At 40.7% G+C, this 21,039-nt stretch overlaps 3 long non-coding RNA genes across 4 annotated transcripts in view; 1 reads left to right on the plus strand and 2 right to left on the minus strand.

Annotated features, from left to right (window-relative positions):
* Window positions 1–4,782: 4,782 nt before the first annotated feature.
* Window positions 4,783–10,252, minus strand: LOC147000769 (uncharacterized). Of its 2 annotated transcripts, none has more exons than XR_015045566.1 (2): window positions 10,209–10,252; window positions 4,783–6,635 (listed from the first exon to the last, which is right to left on the minus strand). It is a non-coding gene; the product is annotated as an uncharacterized LOC147000769 (long non-coding RNA). The 2 variants fall into 2 exon arrangements; XR_015045565.1 differs by lacking the exon at window positions 10,209–10,252 and adding an exon at window positions 10,113–10,197.
* Window positions 10,253–10,323: 71 nt separating this feature from the next.
* Window positions 10,324–16,633, plus strand: LOC110310165 (uncharacterized). The gene is made up of 3 exons (XR_002379820.2): window positions 10,324–10,384; window positions 15,093–15,269; window positions 16,572–16,633. It is a non-coding gene; the product is annotated as an uncharacterized LOC110310165 (long non-coding RNA).
* The window catches only part of LOC110310163 (uncharacterized), a 205,261-nt gene continuing 197,734 nt past the window's right edge, over window positions 13,513–21,039 (minus strand). Inside the window, exon 4 of the long non-coding RNA XR_002379818.3 lies at window positions 13,513–13,526. This is a non-coding gene — a long non-coding RNA (uncharacterized LOC110310163). The remainder of the gene's footprint in view (window positions 13,527–21,039) is intronic.

Consider the following 21,039-nt stretch of genomic DNA (forward strand, 5'->3'; position numbering starts at 1 on the left):
ACCTCATACAATAATAGTGGGAGACTTCAACACACCACTTTCACCAATGGACAGATCATGGAAACAGAAACTAAACAGGGACACAGTGAAACTAAGAGAAATTATGAATCAAATGGATCTGGCAGATATCTACAGAACATTCTATCCTAAAACAAAAGGATATACCTTCTTCTCAGCACCTCATGGTACCTTCTCCAAAATTGACCACATAATTGGTCACAAAACAGGCCTCAACAGATATAAAAATATTGAAATTGTCCCATGCATCCTATCAGATCACCATGGACTAAGGCTGATCTTCAATAACAAAATAAATAATAGAAAGCCAACCTTCACGTGGAAACTGAACAACACTCTTCTCAATGATACCTTGGTCAAGGAAGGAATAAAGAAAGAAATTAAGGACTTTTTAGAGTTCAATGAAAATGAAGCCACAACATACCCAAACTTATGGGACGCAATGAAAGCATTTTTAAGAGGAAAACTCATAGCTCTGAGTGCCTCCAAAAGGAAACTAGAGAGAGCACACATTAGCAGCTTGACAACACACCTAAAAGCACTAGAACAAAAGGAAGCAAATTCACCCAAGAGGAGTAGACGGCAGGAAATAATCAAACTCAGGGGTGAAATCAACCAAGTGGAAACAAGAAAAACTATTCAAAGAATCAACCAATCAAGGAGCTGGTTCTTTGAGAAAATCAACAAGATAGATAAACCCTTAGCCAGACTCACTAGAGGGCGCAGGGAAAGCATCCTAATTAACAAAATCAGAAATGAAAAAGGAGACATAACAACAGATCCTGAAGACATCCAAAACACCATCAGATCCTTCTACCAAAGGCTATACTCAACAAAACTGGAGAACCTGGATGAAATGGACAAGTTCCTAGACAGATATCAGGTACCAAAGTTGAATCAAGATCAGGTTAATGATCTAAACAGCCCTATATCCCCCAAAGAAATAGAAGCAGTCATTAATAGTCTCCCAACTAAAAAAAGCCCAGGACCAGATGGGTTTAGTGCAGAGTTCTATCAGACCTTCAAAGAAGATCTAATCCCAGTTCTTCACAAACTATTCCACAAAATAGAAACAGAAGGTACTCTACCCAACTCATTCTATGAAGCCACAATTACTCTGATACCTAAACCACAAAAAGACCCAACAAAGATAGAAAACTTCAGACCAATATCCCTTATGAATATTGATGCAAAAATCCTCAATAAAGTTCTTGCTAACCGAATCCAAGAACACATCAAAACAATCATCCATCCTGACCAAGTAGGTTTCATCCCAGGGATGCAGGGATGGTTCAATATACGGAAATCCATCAACGTAATCCAGTATATAAACAAACTCAAAGATAAAAACCACATGGTCATCTCCTTAGATGCGGAAAAAGCATTTGACAAGATCCAACACCCATTCATGATAAAAGTCTTGGAAAGATCAGGAATTCAAGGCCCATACCTAAACATGATAAAAGCAATCTACAGCAAACCAGTAGCCAACATCAAAGTAAATGGTGAGAAGCTTGAAGCAATCCCTCTAAAATCAGGGACTAGACAAGGCTGTCCACTTTCTCCATACCTATTCAACATTGTACTTGAAGTCCTAGCCAGAGCAATTCGACAACAAAAGGAGATCAAAGGGATACAAATTGGAAAAGAGGAAGTCAAAATATCACTTTTTGCAGATGATATGATAGTATATATAAGTGACCCTAAAAATTCCACCAGAGAACTCCTAAGCCTGATAAACAGCTTCGGTGATGTAGCTGGATATAAAATTAACTCAAACAAATCAATGGCCTTTCTCTACACAAAGAATAAACAGGCTGAGAAAGAAATTAGGGAAACAACACCCTTCTCAATAGTCACAAATAATATAAAATATCTTGGCGTGACTCTAACTAAGGAAGTGAAAGATCTGTATAATAAAAACTTCAAGTCTCTGAAGAAAGAAATTATAGAAGATCTCAGAAGATGGAAAGATCTCCCATGCTCATGGATTGGCAGGATCAACATTGTAAAAATGGCTATCTTGCCAAAAGCAATCTACAGATTCAATGCAATCCCCATCAAAATTCCAAATCAATTCTTCAACGAATTAGAAAGAGCAATCTGCAAATTCATCTGGAATAACAAAAAACCTAGGATAGCAAAAACTCTTCTCAAGGATAAAAGAACCTCTGGTGGAATCACCATGCCGGACCTAAAGCTCTACTACAGAGCAATTGTGATAAAAACTGCATGGTACTGGTATAGTGACAGACAAATAGACCAATGGAATAGAATTGAAGACCCAGAAATGAACCCACACACCTATGGTCACTTGATCTTCGACAAGGGAGCTAAAAACATCCAGTGGAAGAAAGACAGCATTTTCAACAAATGGTGCTGGCACAACTGGTTGTTAACATGTAGAAGAATGAGAATCGATCCATTCCTATCTCCTTGTACTAAGGTCAAGTCTAAGTGGATCAAGGAACTTCACATAAAACCAGAGACACTGAAACTTATAGAGGAGAAAGTGGGGAAAAGCCTTGAAGATATGGGCACAGGGGAAAAATTCCTGAATAGAACAGTAATGGCTTGTGCTGTAAGATCGAGAATTGACAAGTGGGACCTCATGAAACTACAAAGCTTCTGCAAGGCTAAAGACACCATCAATAAGACAAAAAAACCACCAACAGATTGGGAAAGGATCTTCACCTATCCTAAATCAGATAAGGGACTAATATCCAATATATATAAAGAACTCAAGAAGGTGGACTCCAGAAAGTCAAATAACCCCATTAAAAAATGGGGCTCAGAACTGAACAAAGAATTCTCACCTGAGGAATACCGAATGGCAGAGAAGCACCTGAAAAAATGTTCAACATCCTTAATCATCAGGGAAATGCAAATCAAAACAACCCTGAGATTCCACCTCACACCAGTCAGAATGGCTAAGATCAAAAATTCAGGTGACAGCAGATGCTGGCGAGGATGTGGAGAAAGAGGAACACTCCTCCATTGTTGGTGGGATTGCAAGCTTGTACAACCACTCTGGAAATCAGTCTGGCGGTTCCTCAGAAAATTGGACATAGTACTACCGGAGGATCCAGCAATACCTCTCCTGGGCATATATCCAGAAGATGTCCCAACCGGTAAAAAGGACACATGCTCCACTATGTTCATAGCAGCCCTATTTATAATAGCCAGAAGCTGGAAAGAACCCAGATGTCCCTCAACAGAGGAATGGATACAGAAATTATGGTACATTTACACAATGGAGTACTACTCAGCTATTAAAAAGAATGAATTTATGAAATTCCTAGCCAAATGGATGGACCTGGAGGGCATCATCTTGAGTGAAGTAACACAATCACAAAAGAACTCACACAATATGTATTCATTGATAAGTGGATATTAGCCCAAAACTTAGGATACCCAAGATATAAGATACAATTTGCTAAACGCATGAAACTCAAGAAGAATGAAGACCAAAGTGTGGACACTGTGCACCTTCTTAGAATTGGGAACAAAACACCCAGGGAAGGAGCTACAGAGACAAAGTTCGTAGCTGTGATGAAAGGATGGACCATTTAGAGACTGCTGTATCCAGGGATCCGTCCCATAATCAGCTTCTAAACGCTGACACCATTGCATACACTAGCAAGATTTTGCTGAAAGGACCCAAATATAGCTGTCTCTTGTGAGACGATGCCGGGGCCTAGCAAACACAGGAGTGGATGTTCACAGTCAGCTATTGGATGTATCACAGGGCTCCCAATGGAGAAGCTAGAGAAAGTACCCAAGGAGCTAAAGGGATCTGCAACCCTATTGTTGGAACAACATGATGTACTAACCGGAACCCTGGAGCTCTTGTCTCTAGCTGCATATGTATCGAAAGATGGCCTAGCCGGCCATCAATGGAAAGAGAGGCCCATTGGACTTGCAAACTTTATATGCCCCAATATAGGGGAATGCCAGGGCCAAAAGAATGGGAATGGGTGGGTAGGGAAGTGGGGGGCGCTATGGGGGACTTTTGGGATAGTATTGGAAATGTAATTGAGGAAATTATGTAATAAAAAAAAAAAAAAAAAAAAAAAGAAAAGAAAAAAAAAATAAATAAATAAATAATATTGGATATTTATACCTTGAAAAAAAAAAAAAAAAAAACACCAGTCATTTAGTACAGCTTGTCATGTTTTTGGTCAGGAATCTGGAAGGACTTGGTGGGGTGGTTCTCACTGGGGATTTCCCATGCCCTGGTACTCACATGTCACTTAGATTGTGGTCATCCAGAAATGCCAAAGGCCTAAATAGCCAAGATGACTATCGCTGATAGGGAGCTAATCCAAGGCCATAGCTAGGTTAAGAGTGGCTCTTCAGCATCACCCTCACCATGCTTTCCTGGTGCTTCTACTCCAAGAACACAAGGCAGAAGCTGCATACAACAGTCACCAGTCTGCACATATTTTAAGGAAAAGACAGAACTCCTGTGTTCCAATAGAAAGCCCATAAATGCCAAGCCATTCTGTCCATAAACCACCATAGAAGAGAATGCTGCTTAGACTAAGACTGCTCAAAGATACCTAGGGAGAGAGGAAGGGAGATTATCTAATGAGTGCAAGGTTCATTCAATCACCAATAATCTCATTTCACAGCACCACCAATGCACTCATTTCCAAACATTTCTTCATCTCTGGTTCTTGTGTTGAGAGCATATCCAGAACTCTTCAAAAAGTCATCTCAAGGCCCATTTCAAAGGTTCTAAAGAAACATCACGCTTAAAACTTGGTCAAATTGTTTTATTGAGCTTCATTACTTAGTAAAGCATTCAGGGCAGAACAGCCTGGATTCTGTAGCTATTCTGACAATGGAACAATGACTCCTTCATCACTAGGCTTGCATCCTGGAGAGAAATACTAACAGATTTGGTCTACAATAAGGTCAGTGACTTAGACTTAGGATAAACAGATAACAGCAAAGAAAACAGGGGGCACACTTTAGAGGATGGGCAGAGAATGCCTGTCTGGAAATTGACATTGAAGTACAGATCAGAATACAGTGAGGACAGAAGCAGATAGTTATGCAAGCAAGAATGTTCTAGAAAGGAGAGTTACTTCATGGAAAGATTGAGGCCAGAGTGTACTCAGGGAATCTGTGACATAAGAAGGCCAGGGAGAGAGTGGTGTGAACAAGCAGGAAAGTGACAGAAAAAAATAAGCCACCACCCATGCAGGGGGCACTGTATAAATCTAGAGATTTTATTCTAAGTAAGATAGAATTTCAGAGGGCACTTGTGGCTGGAGAATTCCCACCTTTAGGTGCTCACTTTGAAAGGATCCTGGCTGCTGATGAAGGAAGGTAGGTCAGACAGAAGCAGGAAGGTTGAAGTAGCAGAGTGGTTCAAAGGCAAGGCCCCCTTTTCTGGGCTGTTTCTGCCAAAAAGGATAAGAAGTGAGACAGAAGGGCACACATTCAGCAGGAACTTTCCAAAAGTGAGATTGGTTTGTTTGTTTGTTTTTAAGATGGGCACACATACTGGTTGGTTCTTTAATACCATGGTCAAGAACTATTTTGAAATAATGCCTACTTGTTGGTCAACTTCAAATGACCTCTCTAAAGGCTGGCCATTGCGATAACAGAAAGTAATATCCCAAATCACACTCGCTCCTTCACACATGCCCAGCAGCCTGGTCCCTCCCTCCAGAGAAAGGACAGAGAGTCCGAGCACAAATCATCTTCCCATCCCTCTAGCTCTGACAAGAAAGAAGGGAGGAGGTGCAAGAAAGAAAAAGAAAAAAGGCCACCAGATGGAAAGACCCATTCAAAAATGAGCTTCAAAAATTCTAGAGCCTTCAGGAAGGCTTGCCCAGAGAGACTTGAATCTATTTGCATGAATTGCTTTGGGTATTTTGGTCACCTACTAAGGGGCTGTGGTGATCACAGCCCCTTCTTTTTCACAAGCCAGCATTCACTGAGAAGGCTTTTTTGTCAAAAAGAAACTGCTAGAGTGGGTGTTTTGAGACAAGAGTTTAGGGGGCGTTTCATGCTCCATGAGCCCCAGTACTGAAGGGGTCAAGGTTCTGCTTAAAGACCACAGAGGCTTGAAGATGGATCAAGATGTAAAAGAAAGCCTATAAACATGACTGTTTTCTTCTCACTCCATTTGGCAAACCCTTTCCACAGCCGCTTACTGTGCATCAGGCAGTGTTCCAACCTTTTTGTTAAGTATTTAGTCAGTTAATAAGATTGACAATCATGACTTCAATAGTGTCATTGTCCCTCATTCAGGGTTCAATTTACATTTATTGAGCACTACACAGATGAGCAAAAGAATTCATGGAGAAGCTAAGGTCCCATAGAGTATTCTAGCTTGGAGCTAAGGCTGATAATCTGAATATCTATTAGAAATGCTTTCAGCTACAAGTAAGAGACAGCTCAACATAAAGAAATGTAAACAATCAGGAATTGTTTCACCAAACAAGAAATCTGGAGGTGGTCTTAGCCCTGGGATGATGGACTATCCCCCATCTATGATTCAGTCAAGGATCCAGCTTCTTCTTTTCTTCCATTCTGGTTTCTAGTTGCATGGTTTTTCATCACCTCATAGGTTCAACACGGCTGCTGTGCCTCCAGGTACCCTATATATGGATCAAAAATCAAAATGAACCCTATCAATCACACAATTGTTATACTCATTTCTTACTATGTTTATATTGAAACTACAAATGGATATTAAAATGTAAGAAGCCAGCAAGATGGCTCAGTTGGTTGCTTCTAAGCCTAACGACTAAGTTTGAGCCCTGAAACCTACATAGTAGAAAGAGAGGATCAACTCCTGGAACTCTACATACACGTCATGGTATACACATGGCAATGTGCATGTAGACATACACATACAAACACACACAATTAAAAATGTAAGAAAAATGTTAATGTACAAAAAAGGCCATCTTGAAACTTAGGAACAAAAACAATGTACACTTAAATTTTTTTAAAAAATAGACAAAAGAGAGATCTGAACAGATACTTCACAGGCAAATAAAACATAAAAATCTGTTGCCAAGGAATATGGAGATGCCACTATGCAACCCATATAGCCCAAACCTAGATCATTAACACCACCAAACATTGACAGGTACCTGGAGCTATAGGGATCTTCTTTACCCAACATTGACTTGAAACTGTGGTCCAGTTATCTCGGCCTTTCTAGCAGATGGGATTACAGGGCTACATCATCAGACTGAGTAAGCTTTTGTTTTGTTGATTTGTTTCTAGGGTTAAACCTAGGGCTTCAAGGATGCTAGGTAAGTGCTATATCAGAGTTACCTCCCTAGTATGTACCATAGAGACACAGTTCATTGCTAGTGGGAATGATACACTCACTTTGGATAAAAAGAACCTTCACACCAAACAATCTTTCCTAAGATTCAGAAAGTAGCCTCCTTAGTATATTTACAAAATGAGCAGAAAATTTTAATCAACATAGATGCATTACTTCAAGTAGCTGCACTACTTGAAGGTGGAGAAGATGGGTCAACTCTAGCTTATCCAGACTACAAAATATCAATAGACCCTTCTGAACTCATCAAAGGACATATTAAAGGAGTCATATGCAAAAAGCAGGTATGAAAAAGCTACCTGATACATGGTTCCAACCATGTGACAGTCTCAATACTATACACAACTATAGAGATAGTAAGAGGAACAATGGTTGCTAAAAGTTGAGATATGAGAAAGAGGGATGAATACCTAAAGAACAATGAATTTCTAAGGCAATGAAAATTTATCTTATAATCCAGTGATGGTGGATTTACAACACTATGCATTGATCAGGCTCTGTAGCCTAAGACAGGAGTAATGACCCCCAGTGTAATGAACCTTTGATCACTCATAAGGGATTAATACTGCTATATAAATTTTAACAAATGTATCACTGTAGTTCAAAATATTAGTAACATTTAGTAATATGATAAATACGATAGGGTGAGGGGAAAGGACACCAGGAGCTCAGTAGTTTTGTTTTTTGTTTTTGTTTTGTTTTTGTGACATTTCAAGACAGAGTGTGTTTGTGTAGCCCTGGATGTTCTGAAACTCTGTACACCAGACTGCTCTTGAACTCAGAGATCAGAATGCTGGGATTAAAGGCATGTGCCACTAGTGTGCAGCTTTCAATGGACTTCCTTATAAATCTATAGCTATTCAGAAAAACGCGTTCACTAATTAAAACACAAACACACATACACTGTGACAACATTCACATGCTTTGATCCAATGGCTCAACTTCTGTCATGAGTTTTGAGTATAGAACATTCTAGAAGGAAATTTTTTACATACAGGAAGGAAAAAAGTTATGAAGTTATGGGTTTTTTGCTAACAAGAATTTGGATAAAAGAAAATTTCAACATGTAGTTGACAAGTGATGGAATAACCCAGGCATTGCTGACAGAAAACAAGGGATGGGGGAAACTGAATGGCATCTATGTGGGTTTGGGTGTGGAGGAGCTATGAAATGGCAGATATCAGTTATATAAAATAATTGTTCATATATTACAAAGGACCATGGGATTATAAATAACTAATGTTTTTTTATTTCATATATTTTCAATATACTTACTCAGATATGTGCATAACTATTGGAGGTCTAGGATACAGAGAGCAAAAGGAGAGAAAACAAGAAAGGGTAGTGAAGCTGAAAAGCTTAAGAATAGCAACCCTCACCTCATTTTTTAAGAGGTGGGGTCAAGGAACCCTTGCTTTTTGTTCTTTAAATTTTACAAATAAGGGGGAACTTAGTCACAGCTGGAAGCTAGATGGCAGAGGACTGCTTATTCGAAACCAAAGTGAACCATCTGAAGTTCAGATGTTTGTTGGGGACAAAGCAAAGTCACCAGATGTGCTTCCAGCATGCAAACATCAATAGGAAGTGGACATCCACTGAGTATGAGAGATTAATAATGTGCTTTCTGGCCCAGTCAACCTGTAAATCTCTACTTCCTAATTCCTTTCAGTGGACCTTCAGTTGGGAAATACATGGGAGAAAATTGGAAATTTCTGCCTATAAGTGTAGCCTGTCTACAACTTGAGATCTTTCCCATTGGGACATTTCTGATGGAGGAGAGGTATGCTACTCACAGAAGGAGACTAGAACAGCTGGTGTCAATCAAGCTCAACCAGTGTTCTGCAGTGTGTGTGTGTGTGTGTGTGTGTGTGTGTGTGTGTGTGTGTGTGAACCCCAAGTGCTATTCCTCAAGGAAGCCCCTGGAAGAAAGGAGTTGTTATAAGCTCAATTTAAGAGGTCAAGGGATTTAGATCTGAGTTTTCTCTACATCAAGTTTTTCCCATCAACGATCTAGGAATCATAGGGTAGGTTGATTTACTTGTGAAAGTTTACAGGTTGTGAATATACATGGTATAAGGGCTGAGAATATGAAATATGGAATGGGAGGAGGCAAGTTGGATTGATTGACGTACAAAGATATTCGAATACATGTCATGAAAGTCAGATATTAACAGCAGCAAGCATCCCATCATTCTCTAAGTCATAGCATCAACTGACCATGTACACTTTGCTAATAAAATCATATCTATCCCCTTTGTCCCATTATGTGTATATCTCTTCCAGTTATCTGTAACTCAAAACCTCTAAAGTTTTGTGACAGAGATTTGCCCTGTAACCCAGGCTTGTCTAGAATTCTTCACCTTTCTGCCCCTTCTCCCAAGTGATGGAATAGCAGGTGTGTCCCATCACACACAGGAAAATCATGTTTTTAGTTTGTTTTTCCCAATTAAAAAAAGGGAAAGGAGTGGGTAGAGCACCTATTGAGTAGCATGCTTCCCAGTGTACCCAGTTGGTAGGAAGCAGAGAACAGAAGAGGTTTAGCTGTGTGTCCATAGCATCTGTATACAGAGCAATGTACTGGTTCATTCCTATAGAAATCTGCTCAACCCATAGAACACACAGGAGTGGAGGCGCGCAGAACCCTCAGATATCATCACAGAGTTACATCTCCTATGTATCTTTCCTTCCTCCTCACTTGCAACCACATCATCTACAGACTAAGGACCAGTTTTCCTGACACACGGCAAGGCAAGCCTTCCCTGACAAGGCAACCCACCTTAGGCATATGAAGAACTGCCAGTGACCCTTGTGGCCCTGAGCTACATAGAGGGGGAATACCCTATAACTTAGGTTTCAGGAGAGAAAAGCCTACCCAATGAGTCATAGTGGTTTAGAATTTCCTCTGGGCCATTCTTGTGGCTCTCTGTAGGGCTTGGGATGTGTCATCAAGGTCTAGAACACCTGAACATTCTCTTGTGAAACAGAACCTCCTGGGCTTTCGTGGTCTCTCAAGTCTTGTCATAGACTCATGAGATGACCTATCAGCAGGTGAGGGGAGACTTGAAACACAAGGTGAAATATTCCCAGTGGGTGTGGTTTTACATTTTTGGTGTTATTTTGCCAAATATTTTACCCTTCACCGTACCAGGCACATATAGGTCTTGTCTTTGAATCTTCACATTTGTGTGGAGTGAATCTCAACATGCAGTGGCTATGGAAACCAAAAATGGGAGAAGGATGACATAACGGAAGGAGACTAGAGAAGCATAGGCGATAAGAAAGTAGACATGGAGAATAGCAAGAATAGAAAGATGTAAGCAGAGGTGGGATGGGACATGGGGGAAATAAAGAGACAGGAATTAACCAAAACAAGTGTATGCAAAAACCATATGGAAACCTACCACACTAAGTCAATTCCAAATACAGTTAAAAAAATTAAAAAGGTTATGTCACCTATGTCGCCTAATGCTGCTTTAAAAGCAATGGGTTGTTAAAAGCACCATGACAGATGTGAGAGCTATCACTATGTGCTCCTTGTTAAGGAAGCTCTTGGCATTGCTACTGGCTGCTCACCAGAACTAATTAATACCGTTGCTGAAGACATCACATACTGCAGTTAGGAGATAAAAGAGGAGTCAAGCTGGAAGTGAGGTGGAAACTTGCTCTCTGTTGGATGTCTTTCATAGTGCTGTGGAAGGCTGCTCTGCCAATGGCTGAGAAAGAGAAGACAGCTCTTTTACCATCTGTGACCCCTATGAATCTGCCTGTTAAGATGCAACCATATGGTACAGTAACGGTATGACGGATACAGTGGTAACCAACTACTCCCTGACTGGACTTGAAACCTGCTTCAAAGAAGGTCCATATCACTCAGGTCTTAGGCTACACAGGGAACTTTACTACAATTATTTCATTAAAGTGATATGGAGTCAAGCTGCTTTTTAAGCATGCACATGCATGTGCATGCACACACACACACACACACACTAAGAGACAAATGGCATGCCTGTCCTTAATCAAAGAAGTTTCTCTGCAATGAACTGTGGTAAATGCACAGATTCTTGCTTTTCAGAGGGTGCTGAGAATACATAATTGTTGAGTACTCAGTAGAATAACAACATTATCCCCCAAGGCTCAGAGAATGTCCCAGAAGATAGTGTAGAAAGGATGTAAAGCCAGAAGATACAGATAAGGGTTGTGATTGCCATTGTTTGGGCATGACACACACATTGCAATCATGATCTCACAGCTGCTGTGGTTGCCTACTCTGGTCCTTCCAAAACTTGGCCTATCATCAGTCCATCATGGATATGTGAGAGACTCCACAGACCATATCCTACCCTGCTGAAATATTGGACACTGGTAGATTCCAGGAGAAGAGCAGACATTGTCTTGAGTTATATACCCACAAGTGGACCCACCAGGCTCCAGTGGATAGTTGGAAATTTGTGGCTACACAGACAGAAAGACAGAACTGTTTAAACAGAGTGGAAAACATACACAGCAAAGTAATCTGCTCATAACTCGGCCGTTCTCTGTGTGATGTATACATAAATACAAAAGAAAGGCCTGCAAAGATGTGCTCCAAAGCAGAGATGAGGATGAGGCAACGGTCAGCAAAGATGCTTGAAAAGCACCTCCACCTTCTTGAAAAAGTTCTAAGATGAACACACTCATTCAATAGTTATATAATAAAATACCAACTTTTTAAAAAGGAGAATATAGAAGTCGTACTTTGAGAACTCATCCATCCATCCATTCATCATGCAAGCATCGATTCTAAGGTAGGCATGTGACGGGAGACAATAGAGTCCTGGTCCACAAGCTGAGGTCTTAACTTTCAGGGAGCATGAGCTAGGCTACCTCTCTGCAGTTCATGAATTAAAGAAGATAGAGTTAGCAATACAAAGAAAGTGATCTCAGGCCAAAGATGGCTCAGAGGGTAATATACTTTACTTTTAATACCTAATGACCTGAGCTGTATTCCAGAACCCACAGCGGCAGGATTTGACCTCATCTGTGCTGTGACATGTGAGCATACACACACACACACACACACACACACACACACACACTGCACACGTATACACATATACTTGGATATATAAAAACAGAAAAAAAAAATGAAAAAAAAATTTCCATTTTATGAGAAATGTAGCCATCAAAACAGGATCTCCACTAAACTCTGTCATGGCTGCCATTTTGAAATAGCATAATTATGGCCAACAGTTAGCTGAAGAACAAATCTGTGCAATTTGGAAGGAATTTCCATTGCCTTTGGCTTTAGTTAGTATGCCAAGAGATACCATGATATAAAGGATAGCTTGCAGTTTCTAAACATTTGATCCTATAAAGAAGAGGGTTGCTTTCTTGCTTCATACATTGTGTCTTTGGTTGTTTTTTATTAGCACATAAGGCCAGAGACACCAGGCTAGACCAGGGATGGCCACTATCAAAACTGCTTCTATGATTTGGGTTTCTAACAACAGCTCACGGGAAATCTGCACTGTAAGAAAATGATAGCTATACAAACCTCCAAATAGTAAAAACATGAACCATTTGAACTGAATTGCCTAAAAGCTGAAATTGAGTGCAAATAATGCCTTGTAGCAATGGCTATAATTACCCTAATGGGATCCTTTGAAGATGGAGGCAGTTCAACAAGTGAGTTTAATTGAAAATAAAATTTCCAGACTACTATTCCATCCAACTAAATTGAAAGAGGACAGCTCAGCCAATGACCAGAGCCCTGTAGAAAGTATTGAATATGGTGGGAGATGCCTAGGTAGGGGAGGGGAAATACCTTCTTCACTCTTCTCAGGATTTCTAGGCACCTTTCCCAGTCTCAGGAATCTTCTAAGTCTTCTGCAGAGTGTCTCATTCTCTTAGGGTCAGTATCATGGCTGGATCTATCACCTGAGCAAGTCTGTCTCCTACAGGGGAAAAAAAAGGTCTGAAAAAGGAATCTAGGCTTAGAAGATCAGGAGAAAAGACACCAGTCATCCAACACCTTGTTTAGTATCATCTCTGGGTACACTGCATTCTGGCAAGTACACACTTACCTACCAGCTCTGGAGAACTCAGCTGTCTTATAGGATTGCCTCCGGCATGAAGACTTCCATCTTTGCTATTTATCGTCTGTGTGACATCTGCTGAGTTACTTGGCATCTCTTAAGTCAATGCTTCTCATCTGAAAAATTAAAACAGGAGTACTGTTATCATCACATATCCCAGGATACTGAGGAAGATGAGCTGTGTACACAATCACTTGGTGCTCTAGACAGTGTAGATACCATGTGAGGAGTGTTGAGTAGGGAGACCAGGGTCTTCCTTGACACTAGAATAAGTCTGTGAACAAGCAGCATCCTTGGGGCCTTGGAGCCTATAAAAGGCTCCAAGGCCTCAAGGCCTATAAAAGGCTTTATTTACAGAATTCAGCTTGGCACAGGAGGTGTTTAATGGGTCCTCCTGTGTCTGATATGAGTCTTCCCCCAGGTATATGGTTCTGTATCAGGTGATCACCAGAAGTTGAGTAAGTCTTGGAAGCATTAGTCTTCATGGTTAATGGCAGAGATGGTGTGCGTGTGTGTATGTGTGTGTGTGTGTGTGTGTGTGTGTGTGTGTGTGTGTGTGTGTAAAAGTATGGCTGAGAATGAATGCATTTTCCTGCTGAAGAGAGTGAGGATGCTAGTCCCTGTAATACTTTACCTCTTAAGAACCAGAGTGAGTACGATGCTAAAAAGATCATCTTTGGAACCAGGTGCTCTGGGCTTTAATTGTGGCTCTGATAATCAGAGGTGTCTGGTATTTGGTAAGTTGACTCTTCTGAGCCTTTCTGCTTCTCCACTTTTTAAAAGATGATAAAAAGTATCTAATATTTGGATGTATTCTAAGCCATTTATGTTATTAACCCACTGAGTACTTGAAACACACCACTATTATCTGTGGTGTGCAAAGAAAGCCAAGGGATATCTCTGTGAGGGTACTTGCTTAAAGCCACCCTGCTAGTAAATGCCAGAAGTAACATTCTTTTTAACTGAGCCTTGTGGGTGCCAAGCAAGCACTCTGCTACCGAAGCAGATTCACAGTGTGGAAGCAGGTTTCTTATTGGAACTTAGGTTTTGTCATGACACAGACAGACTCTTAGAAGATTGTCTGGAGACTTTTATGAGAAGATGGGACTGAAGCAGCCACCAAGCCACCTGGCAGAGAGCAAGTACTCAACAAACTTTAGCAATTGGTGGCACTTGAGTGGTCTTCCCCTTTGGTCAGACAGAAAATGCAAGGATTACCAGAGCATCCATGTGGTGGGTAGGAAGTGGAAGCAGCTACCTACAGAGATCCTAGCCCCTGACAGGTGTTCTTCCCCGCCTGTTGTGGCACAGGGCCAGAGTTGTGGTGTTCTGCCCTTGAAACTTTCTGTTGCATTCTCTCATTGGGGACACGCAGCAAACTCAACTTAAACAGCTATGGTGAAACAGGTCAGATGTCTGAGTGGTATGAAGAATTTCTAAAGAACATTAAGTTTCTCAAACGAGCCAGACAGATCTAATCCCAAATGGTAATTGGCAGGTACCCCATCAACATATCACTCCTGAACTCCAAAAATGGTTAATCATACAGATGTGGGGAAGATTGCTAGCACAGGGAAGGCAGTGTGCACCTCTCAGAAATTGACCACAGTGGACAACTGATGCAGACTATTGGTTGCTGAGCAGCCTCTGCCCACTTGTTTATTTATTTATTTTTTTAATAGGTTTGGGACAGACAGGGATGTGTTCAAAAGAACTATTTGATAATCAGAATGGTGAACCCTGGCATCAAGCAACCACAGCAATCCTGTCATCTCCGATGGGGACCGGTTGGTAGGACACCTGGCACAAGCTACGAAATAACCCAGATTAGGCGAAGTCTATAGGGAATTTCTGCAAAGGTTGGTCTTCTCTAATAAGATAGTCTGCCTACCTGATATCTCTTTTCACTAGAGAGTCTCCCCCTCCCCCTTTGGCAAGTAAGATGTGCAAAACAAGAAGCAACCCAGAGCCCTGACATGATCATCATGGTAAATACACATCTTATCATACCAGGTACCTGTGAGGCCATGGGGAAACAGAAACCACTGAGCATGGCTGATAGAAGTGTAAGTTAGTACAGTCATTCTGGAAAAGAGTATAACAACACTCATGAAATGAAAGGTGGCTGCAAGTTATGAGTCATTCACCTCATTGTAGGCTCCGCACCAGAGAGAGGCTCCCACAGTCCCCAGCACGGGGATAGGGTGCTCATCATAAAACTAGACTCAGTCAGCCAGCGTCCATCAACAGGGAATAGAAGAAGACAGGAGAAGAATGTCAGCCAAGGTCAATGGCAGATAAGTAGGCCTCTCATATGAATCCAGGGTACCCAAAGCACTCAAACTGAATTACTATGGATTTAAATAGTTCATTGGTTAGAACCTTGGTCCTCCCTGGGGTAAGGTTGAAAGATGGTGAGAACATTAAGAGGTAGGAGAAGGATCATGAAATGTCCTTATAATCATCTCACAGCAGCTGGGAATGCCTGCTCTGAGCCTGCACAAGGCAGGATCTATAGGCAACTATTGATGGATGCAGGAGGGTGTCCTGAGCTCCATCTCTGGATTCTCAGGGAGGAGAATCATTAGGCTCAAATGAGTACCTATTGGCCAACCAACAGCACATCAGAGTTCCGTATCTGTGGTTACTCAGCTGCCCAAGATTAAACTCAGGGTACCACAAAAGAAAGCAACAGCAAAAACATAAACATCGGGGAGAACCTGTCAGGAGGGAGAAGGAGCATTCATAGGGATGGGAAGAAGATAAAAGAAGATGGAATCACGGGCAATGAGAGTGTATTGCATACATGGATAAGATTATCAACACAATTAACAACAAAAAATCCTTTTAAATTATATATCCAGAGCTATAACTCACAAGTGATTCTAAATCTAGTCAACTTGACAACAAGAACACAAGGCTAAAGTACTCTGTGTCCTGCGGTGACTTATACATTCTTTTCCTCAAGTGCAGGGAGATTGGGTCTCAGCAAAAACCAAGGTCATCCTCCCCACCCCGGACTGTATATCAAAAGCTTAAGCAGGAAAGGAATCATGAGGAGCCAGAAAAGCCAGATGTTCCTGGTGACTGGTGACCACTGTAGTCATCACCAATTCATCGTGCAGAGACAGGAAGGGACCTAATATTTCTCTCCCTTTCAGTGTAGGCTCAGGTATCTCTGCATGCCAGCAAGCTTCCTGGATTATCACTTGCTAATAACAAAAGGACAAGGACTAAAAGGACCAGGGGAGGCAATTTAGGATGACGGATGCATCATGGAAGTGCCCAATAAATGGAAGACCAAAAACCCAGCTGTGTTGTAGCTTCTGTGTAAGCATGACTCTGCTCCCATTCTATAAGGGTAAACACAGTTGGCAAAACCATGACTCATAGTCTGTTGAGCTCCACCTCTATCCTCCAAAAACAATGTTCACTTCCACCTGAGGTCAAGTTCAAGATCCTGATTGGCAAGAAGAGTTTCCGACACAGCAATGGGCAATGCCTAAAGACTGAGCAACACTGCCAGGAACACGAACCAAGGGAGGAAATAACAAAGCACCGCCGCCTAGATGTTTGCTGTCACTAGTCCCACCTCTGATCAGTGATTGACAGACACCATCTCCATCAGCTAGCTTTCTTTCCTATGAGACTGAGTCTCAGGTATCCCTAGCTGGCCTGACGCTTGCTGTATAGCCCATGGACTATGATCCTCCTCCTCCTCGAGTGTTATACTAATAAGTATCTGCTACCAAGCTCAGTTTTATACATTGCTAGGGACCAAACCTTAGGCTACATATGTGTGTTAGTTAGGTGGCCATCCTGGCAACTAAACCAGATCAGTTCAATGAGCAATCATAATTCATCCAGAGGACATAGATTTTGTCTAATCTTATTTATAAATCTGACAGATCAGATTATATGTATCAAGAAGGACACAATGTTATGAAGTATATTATTTATGAAATGATGAGATCTAGCCAGTTAACATACCTATTACCTCATATGGCTCTCATGTTTGTGAAAAGAACACAATATCCATTCTCTAAGCAGTTTTCAAGACTTTAATATACTAAGAACCATATTTATTCTTCCTATTGAATTTTGTGTCTTTAAATATATATATATATATATATCTCACAGATTTCTCACTCTTCCAGTCTACCCACTGATAAACACCATTTCATATTCTATTTCTGTGAGACCACCTCTTTCCTAATAATCTATGAGTAAAAAGCTGGGATGTTGTTCATCTTTCTGTACCTGGTTCAAGATGTGAGAACATATACATTTAATACAAACACACACACACACACACACACACACACAAACACAGAGAGAGAGAGACAGAGAAAGACAGAGACAGAGACAGACAGAGAGACAGAGACAGAGAGAGACAGAGAGATAGAGAGATATGAGCATATGCTTTTTTAAGTCTCTGTAGAGATTAGAGATGCCAGTGACAGAATCATATAACCTATACTACTTGCTAAGCACTGTTTTTAGACTATACATGACAGAATTAATGCAATTCTATCCAAAATTGTATAATACTTATTTTTTTAACTTGGATAATTAGGAGTGATTGTTCAGTTCTAATCTGTGAACTTGTATCAATTCATAAATGTTTTGCATATTCTAAGGAACCTCCCATCTCTATTATGCATGTTTCTTGCTGTGTGTTTCTCTGCCATACATACATTTAGGACTATTGTAGTCTGTGGAAGCTACCTCTTCTGTACACAGTTTTACCTTAGAAAACACATGAGCAAAACAGAATTGGCCTTCTTATCCACTGAGATGAAAAGGAAGAATGTGACATATATTCAGTAATAGAAAATAGTAATAGAAAATGATGAGAAATAGTTTTAAACTTTGTTCCAAAGGAAATGCCGCTAGGCTTCAAGAAGGCCCCTTCCCTACTGCAGGGGGCAGCTCTCTAGTACCCCATGACTTCTGCCAGGCAGCCCCTTGTTCACAGAGTGGAAAACAGCCTCTTTTGCTCCCCACTGGTGTTATTAAGGCTCCTATGGAGACATGGTTAATCATGCCAATTAAGAGCCTGTTTACACTTGGCCTTCACTGCCAGGTACAGGCCCTGTGTCTATGGCAAAGTGGGTAGATAAGCAACGAGTTGTGTCTGAAGATAACTAAATGTATCACCCCATTTTTTCCTTCAGTATTGTTTATATTCAGTGAAATATGCAACTGAATTTGACATATATTTACCAAAATGCATCAAACAACAATACAGAATATTCTCTACTTAGAAAACAGTTTGTTCTTTTCCTAGTTTACCTTCCCTTCCAAAAAGATGCAACCACTATACCTATTTCTAGTTTCATTTAGTAATCTGTCATGAGTTCAAACTTCATACAAAATAGCATGTTACATGATGAAGGTGAGCAGGAATAAGGAATGAGAGTAGGCAGTTCAAGAGAGACAGTAAAATACCAAAGCCATGCTGCAAAAGCTTGACAGATCTGCAAAAGATGCTGCAAAGACACGTCCAGTAAGCAGACCAAGGACTGCACTCCTAGGTATGTGTATAGTATGATAAATGAAAACAGAAGTCCATGAGAAAACATGCATAAGAGTAGTATATTACATATAAAACATGATATAGTTACAAAATGGAACCTTCTTCCATTGTATAAAATGAAGTCAAGACACTTAAATACGCATTGCAAAACTGTGCAAAGTGAGAGGCTAGTTCCAAAAGCATAGGATTTATAGAAAATGAATCCAGTAGCCCAGTCCACAGCAACAGGAGCCTCCCTGATGAGGGATAGAGAATAGAGAAAACAGAGAGAGGCCCAGAAACTTGGTAGCTAAAGGGCCCAGACATTTTTTTGAAGAAATGAATGTTTTAGGATTGGTAAACTCCATGGTATGTGACTTCTGTCTAAATAAAGCTGTTTGAAAAGAACATGTTTAGAATCCACCCATATGGAGACAGTGGTAATAGGTGGAGAAGCCATAGCAGTGCCATTTCAGAGAAAATTTAATGAGACAATTGCTTGGGATTGTGGCCTAAGAACTCCATGTCCCCAGGGAACCGAGTTGGCGTCCAGTAAGGTCTCTTTCCCATGAGAAGGCTCTGGGGTTTGTTTTCTTTCCCAGGGGGGCCCTTCCCTTTCTCCAGAGTCATCTAGTCCTGTCCTACTGTCCCCTGTTCCGGTTGGCTTCTTTTGTAAGGACAAACTGTGTCCCTGTGTTTAGCAGACTATCCTATAGAATGGGGAGGTGGGACGAGTCCATCAGAGAGGAAGATCAAGAACTATGTGGGACAGACAGTTTTGTGCTATTGGTAGTGATATTTTATTCTGTGTTGACACAGGGTCTCATATATTGCAGGCTGACCTTAAACTCCCCAAGTAGCAGAGGATGACCTAGAACTTCTAACCCTCCTAAATCTACCTCCTCAATGATGAGAATATTTGGTTTATGTCTGGTTTGGTACTGGGGCTCAAACCCAGAGCTTCAGTATGCTAGGCAAGCAGTATATCAACTGTGCTACAGCCATAGCCCCAAGAGGGCAAGAGGTCTAAATTTAGATCCTGCCAGTCACTAATGAAATACTTTATCTCTTTCTGCCTTACCTCAAAAGACCAACGCCCTGACCTATGGTTCAAAGATCTAAAACCCAGCCCTGGGAATGTACCCAGGGCTACCATTTCTATGGTGTGTGATTTTAGTCAATATTTTACCTTCCTCAGGCCTCACTCACTAATCTATGTACCAAAGATTATGTTAACACCCACATGCTACTGAAGTGCATAAGTTTATATGGGCAGATTTTTTTTTTTTAATAAAAGAGTCTGAGAGTATTTGGGGCATCCTTTTGGCCACTTGTGTTATATGGCAGCCAACAGATTTTAAAAGATCCAGGTGCATTCCAATAGTTCACTATTTATATATTTTGAACTTTCTATCTCCATTTCATGTAATTTCCATGCATCACAAACTACTATCCTTTTGATATTTTCTTTTGATCCATGATTTAAATCTGTAAGCTCTGTGAGATGGATCATGCCTGTAACCCTAGCATTCAGGAAGACTAGAATATCCAGACCATCAGACTACCCGGGGGACTTGAGGCCAGCCTGAAAGGCATGAAACCTTGTCTCAAACAATAAGCAAATAAATACTAAATAGATAAATAAATAAACTTATTTGTCCAATCAAGGATTGGACAAATCAGGTGACTGGCAGTTCAGAGCTTACAGTACCTGACTCACAGTAAATACTATTCTGTCTAACTACTGAGTATTCACGGTATGTTGAATTGTGTGATATATTCCTCATAGTTCACAAACTTCATCATGTGGCGCATCTAAGAGAATCATGATTGTTCATCACAGTGGGGAGGGTTCAATCATCCTAAAGGGCTGAACAGAAACTTGGAGAAATATGAAAGGCTTTACCACTACAGGTTGTTCATGGTTAAAACCGAGGCCCAGGGAACCTGTGGTGATGTAACAGAAACATGCATGGCAAAGTTAGAAGAATTTATTGTGTACTTAGTAAAGGGCCTATTTATGATCTACCACCATATTACATAGATTAGATAGATAGATAGATAGATAGATAGATAGATAGATAGATAGATAGATAGATAGATAGATAGAT

Source organism: Mus caroli, unplaced genomic scaffold (genome assembly GCF_978045245.1).
Source record: "Mus caroli unplaced genomic scaffold, Mus_caroli_1 scaffold_16, whole genome shotgun sequence".
Classification (NCBI taxonomy): Eukaryota; Metazoa; Chordata; class Mammalia; order Rodentia; family Muridae; genus Mus; species Mus caroli.